Source organism: Eptatretus burgeri, chromosome 6 (assembly GCF_056783735.1).
Source record: "Eptatretus burgeri isolate ZD-2024b chromosome 6, Ebu_testis_v1, whole genome shotgun sequence".
Taxonomy (NCBI): domain Eukaryota; kingdom Metazoa; phylum Chordata; class Myxini; order Myxiniformes; family Myxinidae; genus Eptatretus; species Eptatretus burgeri.
In genome coordinates this window covers 47,284,404-47,304,620 of record NC_140966.1, presented here as the reverse complement: position 1 = coordinate 47,304,620, position 20,217 = coordinate 47,284,404, and the positions used below count along the sequence as shown (strand labels likewise).

The 20,217-nt window shown below is 43.9% G+C and overlaps 1 protein-coding gene across 1 annotated transcript in view; it reads right to left on the bottom strand.

Moving 5' to 3' along the window:
• LOC147024703 (uncharacterized) overlaps positions 1-9,553 on the bottom strand; it is a 54,602-nt gene extending 45,049 nt beyond the window's left edge. The window contains exon 1 of the mRNA XM_085884871.1: positions 9,415-9,553. The gene's annotated coding sequence lies outside the window, so the exon portion shown is untranslated. The remainder of the gene's footprint in view (positions 1-9,414) is intronic.
• Positions 9,554-20,217: the final 10,664 nt, after the last annotated feature.

The window sequence follows — 20,217 nt, the reverse complement described above, 5'->3', positions numbered from 1 at the left end:
TGCAAGAGCAGCAGAGAATGCTTTTAGGGCACATGAGCTGAAACCACCTGACCCGATCTAGCTGCAGATTCAGAGCCGAGGGTTGACAGAAACTTCTCCACCTTCTGAGGGGCAAAAGACACAGACTCCAGGAGCAGTTGGGTATGACAGGGAAGGTTGTGTGCCAAAGGTGAAGGGTTGAGGACACAATGTTTGGAAGCAAATACAGAAATGAGGCATTGGGCCGTGGTGCCAGTTGAGTAGAAGGAAGGGATGGAAGAGGAGCATACACCAGCGAGAGACTTAAGAAGGTGCCACAAGGTTTTAGAGGGCGAAAAGTTTGAAAGGTCAATCTTGAGGTTAGAGAGACGTTGTTGTCTGCCTCTCCTGAGAGAGGACACACTTTTTGTGAGATATTTGGAATGCCTTTAGTTGTATTTGCCTTCCAGGAAGAGAAGGCAAGTTGTTTCAGAGCAACTGCACCGCCACAGGATTCAGTGTACCATAGGTGGGAAGAAGGGTAGGATAACCAAAGATGAGATGGGATGAATCTGTGAGAGAGAGAGGAGAGAGGACAGAGGAGAGAGGAGAGAGGAGAGAGGGAGATTAAAAGTTGATATTGTTGGTTGTTTGTGTTCCAACACATATCACAAACCATGTGTAAAGTATGAACATCATGTACCTGGCCACACCACTCCACAAAACCTGCTTTCCCTTTCTGAGGCCCAAAGATACCTATATGTTGCATCATGCTATATGATACGATGCATTGGATACATCGATGAAAGGATTGTGTGCAGCTGCCCTTTCATGATATTCCATGGAATGCATAGCTCACAAATTGCAATGGCAACTGCCTGTTATCCCAAAGCCTCCCTCGACTCCTTCATCATTCTCATAATTTTGGTCCAACATCGACTGAAATGTTTGTTATTCCCAGAATTTAGCACAAGTTATTATTCCATCTTCATGTGATTTTTTTCCCCCATGGTTTTCAGAGTCGATGGTCAGGGTTGATGTTGCTTAAGTTTGGATTGGCCATAATGGTTGAGAAAAAAAAACAAAAAAAACACCCACCTATCTACAATATTTCCTTGGTGATATACACTGGAAGAGGTTCGGTTTGTTCAACTTCTAGGCCTCAATATCAGCCATGACCTTTCCTGCACCAACCACATCACAAAGCTGGTCTGCAAAGCCAGCCACAGACTGGGCATCATCCGAGTGATCCAAGTCTTCCCATGGATAATCAGAGCCATTCGCAGTCTACAAGGCCTTTATCCATCGCTCAAAGGAGTATTATTGCTCTCCGCTATGGGCTGATGCCCCAGAATCACAAGTCTCTCTTGGATTCTGTGGCAATCTGAAGCTCTCAAAATTATTTGAATCAAAAAATGTAAAGTAAAACATATATAAGGGGCAACACTCTTGGGCGCTCACCTGGTAGCAGCGAGCTAAGAAAACGAGGGAACCACTGGTAGGAATGGATGCCCCACAAAATATGTAATGGAGAAGAAAATAAATACCAATGGATTTTTTTTAATGTCATGAACAAACTTTCGTACATCATTAGTGATGAAGGGTGTGGTCAAGTTTCATCGAAATTGTGTGTGCAGTTTCGGATAAAAAAGCAAATACATATTTTGGGGGCAACCCCCCTTACAGCTCCTTGGACCCCGATTTTTCTGTCAAGAACAAACTTTGGTACATCACGGGTGATGAAGGTTGTGCGCATGTTTCATCAGAATTGTGTGTGTAGTTTCTGAGAAGAAAGCAAATACCTGTTTTCAAGGGTAACCCCCCATGTAGACCCCGTTAGACCCCGATTTTTTTTTATGCCATTAACAAATTTGGCACATCATGGGTGTTGAAAGTTGTGGTCAAGTTTCATCGAAATTGCGTGTCGTTTCTGAGAAGAAAGCAAAAATATCTTTGTGGGAGCAACGCCCTCCACATAAACTCCCCCCGTAGACCCTCTCAAACCCTGGCCTTTCTTTAATGCCATGAAGAAACTTTGGTATGTCACCAGTGATGAAGGTTGTGGTCAAGTTTCATCCGAATTGCGTTTGTAGCTTCTGAGAAGAAAGCAAAGAACTATTTTGGGGGGAAACCCTCACAGACACCCTTCGGGACCGATTTTTTTTCATGCCATGAACAAACTTTGGTACATACACAGTGATGAACGTTGTGGTAAAGTTTCATTGAAATCATATTTGTTGTTTCAGAGTAGAAGGTAAAAGTATTTGGGGATATGTTAATGTGGCAAACGGTTTGGAAATGAGGTGTTATTTCACAATTCGCTCAGGGTGACGGAGCACGAACCACTCGCTCAGGGTGGACGGAGCACGAACCACTCGCTCAGGGTGACGGAGCACGAACCACTCACTCAGGGTGACGGAGCACGAACCACTCGCTCAGGGTGACGGAGCACGAACCACTCGCTCAGGGTGACGAAGCACGAACCACTCGCTCAGGGTGACGGAGCACGAACCACTCGCTCAGGGTGACGGAGCACGAACCACTCGCTCAGGGTGACGGAGCACGAACCACTCGCTCAGGGTGACGGAGCACGAACCACTCACTCAGGGGGATGGAGCATGAGTCACTCACTCTGAATAATGTAGCATGGCAAAAGCATCCACAGTGAGTGAATGATTCACTCAGAATGACATAGTTTGGTACCTTAATGGATACCATCGGTTATTGATTACGGTACCACATCGGCACTTTGCAAGTGGCTTAAGCTGTTGCCTGCTCATCTGTGCACGTGTCACGTGGTACATCGTTTGCGGTCCGCGCAAACGTTACAACATTTTTAATAAAACATCTGTTTTTCACCAGATTTGCTTTGATTTCTTGCAGAGCACCTCGTAAAACATCAGAAAATGTAGACACAGATCTTGCAGACACGAGAAATAGTCAGTCCCTCTGGGGGACAGCACGCAAGGTCTAGCAGTGAATGCATTCACTCATATATCTCAATGAAGCTCGTTAAACTTGGCAGGTTCCTAATTTTTTCGTTCAATCAATATCATTTTCCAAACATTAGAAAAACAAATATATATATATATCTAAAAATTTATGTTTAATGCTTTGGAAATTTCACATTTTCTTGTGGATGTATGGAGGAGGGACTGTGTGTTGTGGTTTGCTGTGTGTTGTGGTTTGCTGTGTGTCGTGGTGTTGCTTTTCACCCTTTTCCATCCTTTTATTTTTTTTTCCTTGCGATCTCTTCCTTTTTTTTCACTCGAGTTTGAGAGTGAGAGAGTGCACCCGTTTCCACGGTGCTTGTTTGCTCCTAGTTATCGAGTGTTATTCCCCGCCCGTGATTGTGGCAACCATCAAAAGTGATCCTGGTTTACGATCGTTGACTCGGAAAAACGGTTTGTCCTGCACGCTGCCGCCAGAAATCTCGGTGGAGCAAATCATTTTGTGCATCGGAGAATCCATCGGTATATAGAATGTAATTTCCGCATCGTGGATGAACCATCGCGTCGTCCTTTTCGTCTCGAAGGAGGAAATGGCAACGCAGCTCGTAGAGACCGGTTTAGGTACAGAACCGGATATCTTCATGTTTGTTTCCCCGTTAGACGAACCAACGGTAAAGGTAATCATCTCAAATGTTCCTCCTTTCCTCCCGAGTAAGCAGACCATGACCGCTATGGAAAAATATGGTAACATTGTGTCTAAAATAACCCCCATTCCTGTCCAAGTTAAAGATCAGCAGGTAAAACGTGTCCTGTCTTTTCGGGATCAATTATTTATTATTTTTAAGCCGAACATTCGACAGTTAGAAGTCATGGTGAAAATTAAACACAATAACTCTACATGTCGGGTGTTTGCAACATCGCAGATCTCGGCATGTTTTAATTGTGGTCAGTGCGGACGTGTTAAAAACGAATATCCTAGTCGTATGGCTGAACAGCCATCGAGAGAATCTAGCAATCAATACGAACCTGTGCCAGGCAATGAAACGCCCTCAGATCCAGGCGAAAGTTCCGAAAATCGAATCGAGGATATGAATGAGCCTTGTGTGGTTGCACGTGGCAAACGACGGCACCATGGTTCAAGTCAGTGTGACCACTCCTTGGCGTCTTGGTTTTCTTGGCATATAGGTTTTCTATTGTCATCGCTTTTCCGAAACCTTGTGAATTCTTGGCTTTTTTCATTGGCTCACCTTGGCATTTATGAAAATGAGGAGTGGTCACACTGATTCAAGTACAATCGAGCCCGTTTCATACGCTGAAGCAGTCGCTGTGAAACTCAACCGAACCCTTCCGGTGTGAAATTCTGTCCTCCTAGTGTCAAGGAGGAAGCTATGGAGCATCAACAGGCTTCATCAGCCGATATTCCAAGTAGAGATGGATCGTTTATGGATGGTGCATCAGTAAATGGTGAACTTAGTCAGGATGTTCAAACAATAGGTGTGCCAAGTATACCAGAATCTTCTGAGGAGGTCCCCTCAAAAACGGAGATTGATCCATTACCTGAAGAAATGGTCTTCGTTAAGTCGAGAACAGTGTCTCCTGCACCTGTAAAGGTAAAAAACAAAAAAAAAAACATTGTTATCGAGTATGGATCGTGTGTTTCAGACGACAGTCGTTCGATATCAGATTCCATCGAGACAGAAGGTGCAACTGGAGATTTGCAGGACAGCAAGGACTCAGACACCCCCTCTCCGACTGAAATAATCAAATTTATCCATAGCACTTTTTGGAAAAAGATTAAGCTCATTGATTTTTTTTTCCCGCATTTGGACAAATTTCATGTTACTGCTTCTCGCATCATTTAAAATCCAGCAGCCTCTGGTGCCAACGAGTACCAGGTGTATAGACTGAGAAAATTTGTTTTCAGAGCAGGGAAAGAACTTCAATGATCACTTCTTTAAATAAACTCTGAAAACAAATTATGGTTTTATCAATTGCAAGTATAAACATAAACGGGGGGCCGCACCCCCATACGAAAAACTCATGTCAAAGTATTATTGGAGCAAAAGCATGTAGACGTCGCTTTTCTCCAGGATGTACGTTGTGGTGACACCTGTTTAGCAGAATGGCAGAACACAATAAAAGGTTCAAGGTTTTTCAGCTCGTTTGATTGTTCTAGAGCAGGAGTCGCTTTCTGAGTTGCTTCAAAAATCCCATCTGACCAAATAGCATTTCACGAAGTTATGAAAGGTCATTTGGCTTTTGTGGTTTTTCCGTATGGAGGTCATAAGGTCACATTTCTGAATGCTTATGGCCCAAGTGATCCTTCTAGAAGAAATGATTACTTTTCCCTTCTCGACAATTCTTTAGCTCGAATTGATTTTGGTGGTCTTGCATGCCGAGCCGGTGATTTTAATTGCACCTCAGAGCCATCTCTAGACCGTAACGGTGTTGAACCTCACCCGGAGAATGCAAAACATTTGGCGGCTGTTGTGTTAAAATATCATCTGATTGATGCATGGAGGTTGCAGTACCCTCACGTCAAGCAATTTTCATGTTGTCAAGCCTCTAATAACAGGATATCCTTTGCACGTGTAGATAAATTGTATGTTAACAATGGTTTCCGGAATTTCATTTTGTCAACGGTGATTTCACCCTCTGGTTTTTCAGATCATCATCTGGTATCTTTAAAATTGACTTTTCCTTATACTCAACGTCAGAGTACCTATTGGGCCCTAAATGTTGGTTTGTTAGAAGAGGTGCATTTTTGTAATTCATTTGGAGCCTCCTGGTGTTCTCCTCTGGCCAGAAAAAAACACTTTCCAGAGTAAGAGGCAATGGTGGGACATCGCAAAAACCCACATCAAAGTTTTTTTTGCCAACAATATAATGTGTATTACTCAAATAACTTTTTTTTTTCAGATCTCCCAACTTGAAAAGGAGATTCCGGAACTATAATCCAAACCTACTGCACTAAATGGTAACACAACAGAGCACAAAGACTTTCTGAGTAAGAAAGAGTTGATTCGTCACCTTGTAGAGGAACGTGCAAAAGGGGCTTTAGTGCGGCTGAGAATTAAAAAAACTTGAATCTTCTTGACTCTCCTTCTAAGTACTTCTCCTTGGAGAATAAATCGAAAGCACAACAACAAATGCTATCTTTGCAATCACCTGATGGTGGCATTAGAAGTGAACCTGATTATTAGGAAGTTAGTATAAAAATATTCCTCTCTTTTATTTGCTAAAAAAGTTGACTTGAAAGTTGTAAATACTTTTATTGAATCTTTTCCGAAGTTGTCTGATTCACAACGGGTCTCGATGGAGAACCCTATCACGGATTGCACTTTCTGGTATAGCATCTGGGAAAGCTCCAGGACTGATGGCATTCCTCATGAATTTTATGAATCATTTTGGGACATTATTGGTCGTGAGCTTCTGGAAATGTTCCAAGAAAGTCTTCAGGTTGGGGAGCTTCCCCTAAGTTGCAGATGAGTGTTTGTGTCCTTCCTACCAAAGAAAGGAGACACGCAGCAACTGGCGTCCAGTTTCTCTACCATCCACCGACTATAAATTTTTCTCCAAGGTTCTTGCCTCTCACTTAAGATCAGTTGTTAACTCTATAGTCCACACTGATCAAACTTGTTGTGTGCCTGGACGATCAATTTATGATAACATCGGTGCTGTTCGTGATATTTCTGATGTGTGTGACATTTTGCATAATAGCACAGGTTTATTTTTTATAGATCAAGAACATACCTACTCTCTTCTTCTCTCTTCTTCTCTCTTACAGTACAAAAACAACTTTGTGTGGCAGGTAACATAGGCTATGTGGCTCCGGCGTCACATGAAGTTGTGGGGTGACGTAAATTCTCCATGTAAATGTGTACCATGAAGCACCACCTGGTGGTTTTGGCAGAGGGTATTACAATTTCCAAATTTCCTTTGGTTACAAAGTGTTACTTATTCACGTTTCTCTTCCTGCACAACACCAGGTTAATATATATATATATATATATATATATATATATATATATATATATATATATATATATATATATATATATATATATATATATATATATATATATATATACAGGGTGGCCTGAAAGTCACTTTACCCCTTTTTAGTGAAGCATTGTTCTTTATCTCTTTATATTCAGGTTTTATTTTACAGTACTTACAATAATTAATTTGTCATTGTATCTGTATGTGCTCCATCATTCTTCTGAGTCAGTGTTTCCGCATACCATATCAGGTGAGGGGGTGAGGGCAGAGGGGAAGGGACAGAGGGAAGTGTGAGAAATTTATCAGGGGTAAAGTAACTTTCGGGCTACCCTGTATATACATATACACATGTATATATATATATATATATATATATATATATATATATATATATATATATATATATATATATTCATAAACACATAAATATATATATATATATATATATATATATATATATATATATATATATATTCATAAACACATAAATATATATATATATATATATGTAAATATATATATATATATATATATATATATATATATTGTTGTGAATTCGCGCCCGCCGGCATGCGATCGGCCACGTGACTTGAATCGCGGCACGTCGCCCACCGGACGGACAATTCTGTCGTGACCCTCTCGGACTAACGCCGGGAGCTAGTCACGGGTGGGCCTTTCAGCCTCACCACGATCGTGCCAATCGGCCACCCGCGTGGGATAGGGTTGTTCGCCAAACTCGACCTACCTAAGTACCCACACAGATGGTAAACTGGGTGATCGCACCTCGCCGCAGGTCGACTCCGGACACGGGCCGCTTAAGCGGTCCGTTCCGTACTATCGGGATAACCGAGCGGTGTTATCGTCGGCCTCGACGGTTCCGATTACTTATCGGGCGTATTAAGCCCACGACGAACCCGTTACGTGAAGCAAGATGGAGATTCAACAAAGGGAAGGACGCAGCGAAACGGGGAACAAGTTCACACGACACACGGAGAGCACACATATACAGCCAAACAGGATCAGAATGCACATAAAGCAAATGCAAGAAGAAAAACAATAAAGCAACGACGACGTAGAGCTACAACCGACTAAGACCGACACACGGCAACACTTAAACAGTTTTACTTCACAAGACACGGCGCCACAAGTTCCATACAAAAAAACCCCGAAAAGAAATGGTGACTTCCCTTTAGGGCTGTCGAGTCCCTCTCCTACGTCCATTGACGTGGTCCCGCCTGGCCGCGACTCCGTGCCCTGGCGTGGTAGGTGAGTCTTCTCCTGCGTGCCTCGCACCTGCACATGTTGGCCACTCGATGCCATGGACCGAGTGTTCGGCGCTATCCCAGCGCGGATAGAGGGGGGGGGGGAACGTGGATGCCCGAAGTCGGGAGAGGGGAATGGCGGACGCTCCTTCCCGCCAGCGGGGTCTTGCAACTGCCCCACAAAAGACCAGGCCAGCGGCCACCAGGACGAGCGAGCCAGAAGGCGAGAGCGAGAGCAACCACGAAGCAAGAATATCCACCGAGCAAGAGCATCCACAAAACTGCTTCGCCCGTCTGCGACTTTTATATCCCGGAGCTCCGCCCTGTTGCTCTGCCCCGTTCTTTTCTCCACCCCCCTTCGAGGCGCTTCGAGAAAGGTCTCGAAGAGGGGCGTTCCTCCTCCCTGGCCGCGTCACACCGCGCATCCACCAATCGGGCGCTAGCTGCCCTCCCCTCGCTTCTCTCCCCTCACACCAAGCGCGGAGAAGAACGGCGCGAAAAGCCACCGAGCCCCTTGTTGGTTTTTATTTGAAATAAAAGATAGAGAAAGAAAAACGACTGACTCAAAGTGTCGCAGCCCGAATGAATCACATTTATTCCTTCTAAACAACGGGTTTGGGGCTAACTACACATGTACTTAAGAGACATCTCACCTACGGGACCTGAATGGTGGTTTGCAAATTTCCACAGCCGTAACAATATATATATATATATATATATATATATATATATATATATATATATATATATATATATATATATATACATATACATATATACTGTACATATCGATATATACTGTACATATACATTTTCACATATATATATATATATATATATATATATATATATATATATATACTGTACATATACATATATATATATATATATATATATATATATATATATATATATATATATATATATATATATAAAGATTTCACTCAAGCAACTTCAAATTTGCCTGTGTTTTTCGACAGTCACTTAAACTCAACCAATGTCATGATAATATTGCTCAAAAAAATCTAGTTGAGATAATTATTTGAAGGAAATGTTTGCTATCAGGCCCTTTCTATCACGACACCATTCAGCAAATGCAATAAACTCTAAATTATTCCAAAATTATGAAGAAAGGTTATTCAATGAACAACATGAACAACTATTTGTTCAACCGATAATCCTGAACTGATTTCCCTCTGGTGTGGTTGGATAATTAATAATATAATGGTGGTATCACCCACTGTACATGAAGCAGTCTCGATGAATAGGTTGCTCTGTGTACAATTCCGTGATTAAAGTCCAAAACTGTCCGATCATCGGCCGGATGTTGTAACCACTGTGCCAACACCGTACTGCGCAAAATGTCAGGCAAAGCAGGAAGTGGGCAATCAGCCAACCCACCCACATCCTGCTGCAAGAGTCAGATAAGTGTCTGTGGCCTCACTAGGCTGTCAACTTTCCACACAACAGTGCACCCAACACGTCCATGATTCCACACACAAAATTCCTATTGCTTATGGTTCTTCTGTGTTTCTGGTTCCAGTTCCTCTATACACTCATTTTTTTGCAAGACTCATTTTGCAAGTGCTCATGCAGACCCCAGCTAAAAATTAATAATGGTTTTGTGCTTCAATTCCAACATATAAATAAAATCACAAACGATTACAATTCAGATGACTTGATTCCTTCAAACCATGGCAGTAGAATCACCAAAATAGACATGGTTAATGCAACGCAAAGTAAGTTTTGATTTTGATGCACCATGCTCTTTACAGAGCGTTTGCACTGCCGAAGCAGTTTCCTGGCAAGGGTTTTCCTGTAATGGTTTGCCATTACTTTGCCTGCATTGTTTGTCCATTCTCTATCCTTTTAAATGCTGACAATCGAGCAAGGAAGCAGCAAGTACCATATTTTTAGTCTTTGTTATGACTCTGCCAGGGTTTGAAGTTCAACCACCCACCTTCCACACTGAGAGAGGAAGTTCTAACCATTACGCCACTGAGTCTGGTTAGGCAAAGCAAACCTAACCAGTAATTATTCACCCATTTATTTTCGTGGTCCAGTCGAAAACGCTTCACATCAGAAAGCCTGTCACCTTCTGATAAGAACATGCAAAAACAATGCTCAGAGGGTGTAGAAAGGTCTGCATTGTAAAATTCATGTCCGGAGCTTGGTTTTCAGCTGGATGTTCAAAAGCCCCTCATGGTAATTATTATCTTCAAATCGAGGCAGGTTTTTAAAAAGGATCGAGGCTCATGGAGGGACTACACAACAAAGGGAAGCAGATATACAAATTGCTATAAGGCATGAGGGGGAGAGATACACAACTACAAAAAACGCAAAAAAAAGCATAACAATTGCACAGAAAGGAACAACGTGAGAAAGAATGAGTGTGTGTAAAAAAGATTATGGATGTGCATGGGTGAGCGCATGAGATAGTGATGGGTGGCACATTTGAAACACTTAATTGAGGAGGATGAAGCAACAGCAAACACAACCGGGAGAATATGGGGATGAATGACTGGAGGTAGGCAACAAGCCTGGACGCTGGGTGTGCGAGTAGGTGGTTTATTGAAGAACCACTTGGGGTAGCATGGGAAGGAGAGAGAGAGAGAGAGAGAGAGAGAGAGAGAGAGAGAGAGAGAGAGAGAGAGAGAGAGAGAGAGAGAGAGAGAGAGAGAGAGAGAGAGAGAGAGAGAGAGAGAGAGAGAGAGAGAGAGAGAGAGAGAGAGAGAGAGAGAGAGAGAGAGAGAGAGAGAGAGAGAGAGAGAGAGAGAGAGAGAGAGAGAGAGAGAGAGAGAGAGAGAGAGAGAGAGAGAGAGAGAGAGAGAGAGAGAGAGAGAGAGAGAGAGAGAGAGAGAGAGAGAGAGAGAGAGAGAGAGAGAGAGAGAGAGAGAGAGAGAGAGAGAGAGAGAGAGAGAGAGAGAGAGAGAGAGAGAGAGAGAGAGAGAGAGAGAGAGAGAGAGAGAGAGAGAGAGAGAGAGAGAGAGAGAGAGAGAGAGAGAGAGAGAGAGAGAGAGAGAGAGAGAGAGAGAGAGAGAGAGAGAGAGAGAGAGAGAGAGAGAGAGAGAGAGAGAGAGAGAGAGAGAGAGAGAGAGAGAGAGAGAGAGAGAGAGAGAGAGAGAGAGAGAGAGAGAGAGAGAGAGAGAGAGAGAGAGAGAGAGAGAGAGAGAGAGAGAGAGAGAGAGAGAGAGAGAGAGAGAGAGAGAGAGAGAGAGAGAGAGAGAGAGAGAGAGAGAGAGAGAGAGAGAGAGAGAGAGAGAGAGAGAGAGAGAGAGAGAGAGAGAGAGAGAGAGAGAGAGAGAGAGAGAGAGAGAGAGAGAGAGAGAGAGAGAGAGAGAGAGAGAGAGAGAGAGAGAGAGAGAGAGAGAGAGAGAGAGAGAGAGAGAGAGATATATATATATATATATATATATGGAGATGCTTTTTGAACAACACACACAACACATAGAGAGAGACAGACAGACAGACAGACAGACAGACAGACAGACAGACAGTAACTTAGAGCAGGACGATCTATGACAGATGTAAGCTTGAACTGTATAATGAAATAGAGGGCCCACCAACTTGCCACCAGTGGGAGAGTTAGTCCTTGGCAACAGGCCTCCTGTCTGAGATACTCCATTAAGCTCTGTATGAAATCCTTGTACCGTGATAAGCAAGGTGTGGCAAAGGAATGTTCTTACTCAATGGAGAATACGCAAATGTCCTCCACACTTTGTTGTGAGTTTGGTGATATATGATCATCCCACAACGGGTTGTGGCAGATAATAATACTATAAAATACGACTTCCCTAATAAGGAAAGTTAACGGAGGAGGAGACCAATAGGTCCATGCTATGGTTGCCAACATAAGGTTGTTTATCCGTACTCTTTCCGTGGGGGGGGGGGGGGATAATCAGACCCAGTGGCATATAATGGTTCGAGTCTGGGGGATTGACGGTTCGAACTCTGGCCCAGTCATAACAAAGACTTTAAAAATAGTAGATGCTGCTTCCTCGCTTGATGTTCAGCATTTTAAAAGGCTTGAGCATTGACAAACAACCATAGATTGACAACCATTGCACAAGCTTCATGGGCCTCATAGCCTCCTGCTCCTCCTCCTCCTCCTCCTCCTGCATTGAAGTTCCTTATAAAGGAACTGATATTTCACAACTACTGGAGCAGGAGGCCTTGAATACCAAAGAAAGACAACTTAGAAACCGGGACAATGTTACCAAGTGTCAAAGTCTCAAGGGATATTCAGAAAGATGGCCCTAACCTTTTGTTTGTGCTTCAGGACATTCTTCTTGGAGGTTTGTAAATTAGTTCGCCTACTCCTCATGAAGGACACTGTGGGATCTTTAACGTCCACCAACTAATGCCAGCAGCCCAGTTTAACATCCATCCAAGGGACAACACACACATTGATGAATCACCCTGCCTGTGAAACACCAGGTTGACAGTTGAAAGCTGGGTCAGGATTCGAACCCAGGCTATGATTCGACAGCGTAGAGGAGAGTGTGAATACCTCTTGGCCAGCCTGCCAGCCCGAAGGAATGTTACTGACAACACATCAATGAAAACTGTGTGTGTTTTGTCAACTCGTGTTTGGATTACCAACAGTCGCAAGGCTAGCCCCACCATGTTAACCATACTTACTTGCTGAGAATCCAGAATGCCAAAATATCAGGCGTTGCTCTCGGAAATTGCCAAAGATCATTTTACATCTTCAAACAGTTGATATAATATGTTATAAAGTTATGTTGCCCTTCGCAGCCAAATATGGGCATTCACATTTGATGTGGCATGTGGGAACACCTGGGTATGTGAATTTGTTTATGGTCGAGGAGCTTCTAGCAGCAACGCAACCTCACTGAGATCGCAAGCATTGCAACCTGATGTCACGGAACATCTGAGAACACCAAACCACTTTCTACCTGTGCGCTGCGCAGGAATTCGTAACTTAATCATGGTGCCGGCAATACCTTATCGACTCGAGTATGTGGTGGAGTCTTTAATATCCATCTCTTGCTACACCAGATAGATCCCCAGCTCAGTGTCCATCCAAGGGATAGTCACACTCTTTGATGCAACAACATGTCTGTGACACAACAATCTGAGTTTATTGTTGGGTGGGGAATCGAGGCCAGACTTGTCAACTCCAAAGGTAAGTGCGTTCCCTTTATGTCTACTCCATCCTATATCGGACTATGCATTGCACAATTACAATGGTGAAGAATCACTTAATTAATTCTAGTCGTCGGATCCGGATCTTCACCAAAATTGAATCAATTCTTCCTTGTCACACACCCAACATGTCCACCAAGTTTCGTCCGAATCCTTTCACAACTTTTTGAGATGTCATGCACACACAAACAAACAAACAAACAAACAAACAGACAGGAAGGGGGTGAAAACATAACATCCTTCACCTTCGGTGGTGGAGGTAATAACGACTTCCTCTTCAATACTGACTCAGTGAGAACCTATAAATGGTGAAACTTTGAAATGACAAACAAGCACCGCCACCTGCTGGAACTTCTTTACTGTGATGAACTCATAATGTTTACTTTGCAAAACGTAGTTTCCCTAATTGGGATGGCAGGATGGTCTGTGAGTCCATGATCTACTAGTGTAACTACAATCTACTAGTGTAAATTCAGCACACACATTCGTCTCGAAGTTGTCCAGCCTGGGTTCGAATCTCATTCGAGCTATAAACTGTCATATCGGTGTTTCACAGGTGGGGTGATTCATCAATATGTGTGCCATCCCTCGGATGGATGTTCAACTTGGCAGTCCCATCTGCTGGCAGTAGTTGGTGAACGTTAAAGATCCCACAGTGTCCTTCACGAAGAGTCGGCGAGCTATCACCGGCAGCATGGGCAAATTCCAAATTCCTGTCCCAAAGACTGCTGGGAAGGCGAGAGAGAGAGAGAGAGAGAGAGAGAGAGAGAGAGAGAGAGAGAGAGAGAGAGAGAGAGGCCGAGAGAGAGAGAGGCAGAGAGAGAGAGAGGCCGAGAGAGAGAGAGAGAGAGAGAGGCCGAGAGAGAGAGAGAGAGAGAGGCCGAGAGAGAGAGGCCGAGAGAGAGAGGCCGAGAGAGAGAGGCCGAGAGAGAGAGGCCGAGAGAGAGAGGCCGAGAGAGAGAGGCCGAGAGAGAGAGGCCGAGAGAGAGAGAGAGAGAGAGAGAGAGAGAGAGGCCGAGAGAGAGAGAGAGGCCGAGAGAGAGAGGCCGAGAGAGAGAGAGGGCGAGAGGGAGAGGGAGAGGGAGAGGGAGAGGGAGAGGGAGAGGGAGAGGGAGAGGGAGAGGGAGAGGGAGAGGGAGAGGGAGAGGGAGAGGTAGAGGGAGAGGGAGAGGGAGAGGGAGAGGGAGAGGGAGAGGGAGAGGGAGAGGGAGAGGGAGAGGGAGAGGGAGAGGGAGAGGGAGAGGGAGATAATCCGAATGAATAAGCACTTTACATGATCACCTAATCTAACTCTTGAGAGATAGTAATTTTCAGTATTGTGAAAAATTATCATTGTTTATGACATGCTACCAAGGCTGGTGTTGGCTTTGTGGTTAGGGCGGCTGGCTTGGGATCTTCGGGTCCTGAGTTGGGATCTTAGGGATCAAGTCCTGTTGGCCAATGAATTAACCCCAGGTGGGGTTAACTCAGCCTGTCATCCTTCTGACGTCAGTGAAATGAGTTCCAGTACACTGGTATCGGGGCACAGCATCAGTGGCACAGCTGTGCCCCAACAAAATGATAACTACCCGGCAGCCAAGCTGTCATATGCAAGAAAAAGAGACATGCTACTTCTACCCTCTCCAAGTAATGGAATGGTCGCCCTCAATCTCAGACATGACATCAGAGCCATCTCTTTGGATGTACCTCGAGCATTTTTTCCAGTCTGGCACCCTGCCTTGATCTCCAGTGTCTCTACCTTTGGCATCCAAGGCCACCTCCTCTCATGGATCCTCTCATGGATCACTGACTTTCTCCACTGCCATATTCAGACTGTAGCTCTTAACGGGGTCCTATAATCTCCACTCTGTCCTGTCAAGGCTGTTGGCATGGCAGTGACTTGGGCCAAGTCTTGTCCCTCTTCCTCACAAATAATCTGTTTCCCTGGAGAATCCTGCTCGTCTCTTTGCTGATGATTCCACCCTCTGCCGTATCATCTCTCATCCTTCATTCAGGCAAGCAGCAGCTTCTTCCCTCTCTGTAGATCTTGATAAAATCAGCAGCTGGTCCAATCACTTGTAATACGTCTTTCAACCCCGGCAAATCCACACACTCGCACTGTCTCTCTGAAATGACCATCTGGCAAACCCTCCCATCTACTTCCTAAACAATCCACTTGAATAGGTTGCCACTCAAACTTTTGGGCATCACTATCAGTCATGATCTCTTTTTGGGAAGACCATATTTGCAAAATGGCCAACAAACCCATCCGCTGACTGGGCGTGCTCCTTCATGCAAGGTCTTTCCTTGGCCAACCTGAACTTTTGACATCCACTCATTTGTTTCTCTTCCCCCTCGCCTGTGGAATCAACTTCCCCCAGTCTGCTCAGTCCCAATTCTCCTTCCAGAGCTTCAAGACAGCTGTTCATCAATATTCGTACTCATGATCGCTTCTACCCCAAATGACCTCATTCCCAAGCACTCTCTTTTTCCAGGGTAAGTTTTTTCCCCTTTCCCTCACTCAAACATAGGCCAAAGTACATCAACGAAGGTGGCATTTCCAAAATCCTCAATTTTTCATCCGATTCACTTGAAATTTGAAGAGGATTCATATTTCAGGTCAATTAATTCAACCAGCTAATTATTTGAGGCCAACATAGACCAAAAGGTCAACATAGACAAACGGTCAATAACTAATGTAGTGTTTCGAAAATCCTCAATTTTCATCCGATTGACTTGAAATTTGAAGAGGATTTATATTTCAGGTCAATTAATTCAACTATCCAATTATTTTTGAGGTCAAAAGGAGAAAAGGTCAACATAGGCCAAAGGACATCAACGAAGGTGGCATTTCTAAAATCCTCAATTTTCATTCGATTGACTTGAAATCTGAAGAGGATATATATTTCGTATCAATGAATTCAACCAGCCAATTATTTGAGGTCAACATTGACAAAAAGGTCAACATAGGCCCAAGGTCAACAACTGAGGTGGTATTCCTAAAATCCTCAATTTTCATCCGATTGACTTAAAATTTGAAGAGGATTTATATTTCAGGTCACTGAATCTCCCGAACTTATCTAATGAGTTTTAAGTTGCAACTCACTTTGTCTGCCAACAAGGCAAACATGAAGACCAAGGAGCTTTTTTTCTTATACCTTGTCGAGGCTGATGTGAGAGCTAACACACAACGCACAGCAAGGTTGGCATGAGACAAGAGGGGAGGGAGTGGGAAGGACAAAACAATGGGGAACAGAGACATTAGGAGATCTGTGGAAGGGAGAGGGATGGGGCGGGGAACATGGGGAATACAAGATGGACATTACAGGGACTTTCAGGAAGGAAAGCAGGGAAGTTGTAGGACGTGGGCTTGGGTGAATTATCGGGGGTAGAAAAGATCGAGGATTTGGATGGCGGATGATAAGTGGTGGTGGTGAACACCTGCTTGGAAGGCCTGGAGGGAAGAATGGGATTGAATAGAGTGAGGGAGTTTATTCCAAAGGCGGGAAAAAAGAGGAAGGAAAGAGTGAAGGTGAGCAGTAATTCGTGATTTTGGTAGTTTTACCAGAAGGGGGTTGTTGGCGGACCTTGAGCGCCCTGCGGAAATGTGGTGGGGAAAAATCACAGAGAGAGCAGGGGGTGAGTATGGAGAGGAGACGGAAGAAGACAGAAAGACCACCGACCAACTTGCGGTGAGAGAGTGAGAGGCCCAAAGACTCAGCCTTATTGTGGGAGATGCCAATGATCCGAAATGCCTTTGTTTCCACAGCGTGAAGCTGAGAAAGGTGGGAGGCAGGAGCACCAGCCCACAGGGGAGAGCAGTACTCCATCAGGCTATGGACAAAGCTTTGTAAGTGGTCAGGAGCTCAGGTGGGCCAAGGAAGGACTTGCACGATGGAGGATTCCCAGTCGGCGACTGGTGTTGGAGGCGAGGTTTGAAATGTAACTTTCCCAGGAAAGGTCATGGCAGATAGTGAGACCCAGAAGCTTGAAAGAAAAGACTTCTTCCAGAGGAATGTTGAGAAAGTGGATGGGGGGGTTTTCTAAACGGTCCTTTCAAAGAGACATAGTGAGAGTGTGAGATTTGTCTGGATTGAAAGACATGTTCCACATGTTGGACCAGTTTGTGATTTTATCTAGATCTGCAGTGAGCGAAGAAGCTGCTGCTTGCCGGTCTGAGGGATGACAGATGGTAAGGCAGAGGGTGGAGTCATCAGCAAAGATATATAGAGCATTTTCCAGAGAGTCCGAGAGATCATTGATGAAAACCAGAAAAAGAACAGGGCTCAGAACGCTACCTTGAGGAACTCCAGCCTGGACAGGAAGAGGGGATGAAAGAACTCCATTTAGGGCCACACGTTGACTGCGACAGGAGAGGAAGTCTGCGAGCCATGAGTGGAGATGGCCTTGAATACAATGGGAAGAGAGTTTGGTGAGTAGGGCAGGGTGCCAGACCGTGTCAAAAGCATGTGATATGTCCAGGGATACGGCTCGGATTTCCTGTCTGGCATTGAGGACCTCCATCCATTTTTGGGAGAGCAGATGCAGCATATGCAGGATAGAGTGACCTGGTCTGAAAGAAGTCAGACTTTCCAAAGAAGTCAGACATAATGTGGTGGAGAAGCACTGTTCAGGAGTGGGTTAAATGAATATTTCAGTCACTTATTATCCCTTTGAGTCTGGTGAAATCTATCATTAATAAGTGAAAGATGGATCACACCACCAAGACTATACCCACATCAGGTTGCTCATCCAAACTCAACATCCAGGAAAGCAGGAAAGCAGGAAACTGGTTCTGTATGTCATTATAAATCCAACAATGACTTTGAAAGATCGGCAGGAATCTATATCCAAGCTGGGGGTCAGTGTTCATCAATCAACAATATCTCGTTCTCTTTACAAAGCTGGCCTCAATGGACAGGTGATAAGAAAGAAGCCATTACTGAAAAAGATGCATCTAAAATCTCCAATGGAGTTTGTGAAAAAGCATCTTAATGATACAGAAGGCATGTGGAGAAAGGTTTTATGGTCAGACGAGACATAAATTGAAATTTTTGGTCAAAATTCAAAGGAGTACATCTTTGCGCAAGACTATCACTGCACATCACCCAGTCAACACCATCCCTACTCTCCAGCATGGGTGGTGCAGCATCATGCTATGGGGCTGCTTTTAATCATCAGGGACTGCCAAGCTTGTCAGGATAGAAGGAACAATGGACGGTGCAAAGTGCAGGAGAATCCTTGATGAAAACCTGTTTGAGTCAGTCATGAATCTGAAACTGGGTCGGAGATTCACATTTCAGCAGGACAATGATCCAAAGCACAAATACAAAGCCGCAATGGAGTGGCTGAATAAGAAGAAAATAAATATTCTTGAGTGGCCCAGTCAAAGTCCTGACTTGAACCCAATTGGAACATTAATGGCGAGACTTGAAGATCGAGGGTCCATCGACGATCCCCATCAAACTTGGAAGAACTAAAACAATTTTCACTTGAATAATGGCCAAATATGTCACCCTCTCACTGTGCAAAGCTGATGGAGACCGACCCAGAAAGAATCAAAGCAGTCATTGCTGTAAAAGGTGTTTCCACCAAGTACTGACATCAGGGGAGAATACTTTTGCAGCCGGTGAATTTTGATTTGTACATGTTTTTTGCAGATATTCCTGACATGTAACCTCCTTCAGCTGTGACAGTATTTCGTTTGATCTCTTCAGTTATTAATAAAAAAGTTCCTTTGGAAAAATTGTTTCTGCATAATTCGTAATTCATCTAAATGTGGAATTATTGGTAGTGGGTGAATACTTTTGCAGGCCTCTGTCGTTATGTTTTGAAGGGGAAGAGATTTTAGGTTTATATTGTTCACAGGAATTACAAAAGACAAAATTCACAATGAAGTCGGAAAATGAAGCCCATCCCGAACTCTCACATTAAAACCCAAATCCTAACCTTAGATTAAAAACCAAACCATAACACCCCAAACCTAACCCAACCCTAACTCTCACATTAAAACCCAAACCTTACATTAAAAAGCAAACCCTGACACCCCAAACCTAACCCAACCCTAACCTGAGATTAAAAACCAAACCCTAACACCCCAAACCTAACCCAACCCTAACTCTCACATTAAAACCCAAACCTTACATTAAAAACCAAACCCTAAAACCCCAAACCGAACCCAACCCTAACCTTAGATTAAAAACCAAACCCTAACACCCCAAACCTAACCCAACCCTAACTCTCACATTAAAACCCAAACCTTATATTAAAAAGCAAACCGTAACACCCCAGACCTAACCCAACCCTAACTCTCACATTGAAGCCCACACCCTGACCTTACATTAAAAACCAAGCCCTAACACCCCAAGCCTAACCCACCCCTCTCACATTGAAACCCAAACCCTAACCTTACATTAAAAACCAAACCCTAACACCCCAAACCTAACCCAACCCTAACTCTCACATTAAAACCCAAACCTTACATTAAAAACCAAACCCTAAAACCCCAAACCTAACCCATCCCTAACTCTCACATTAAAACCCAAACCCAAACCTTACATTATAAAGCAAACCCTAACACCCCAAACCTAACCCAACCCTAACTCTCACTTTGAAACCCAAACCCTAACCTTACATTAAAAACCAAACCCTAACACCCTGAACCTAACCCAAGCCTAACTTTCACATTAAAACCCAAACCCTAACCTTACATTAAAAACCAAACCCTAACACCCCAAACCTAACCAAACCCTAACTCTCACATTAAAACCCAAACCCAAACCTTACATTAAAAACCAAACACTAAAACCCCAAACCTAACCCATCCCTAACGCTCACATTAAAACCCAAACCCTAACCTTACATTAAAAACCAAACCCTAAAACCCCAAACCTAAC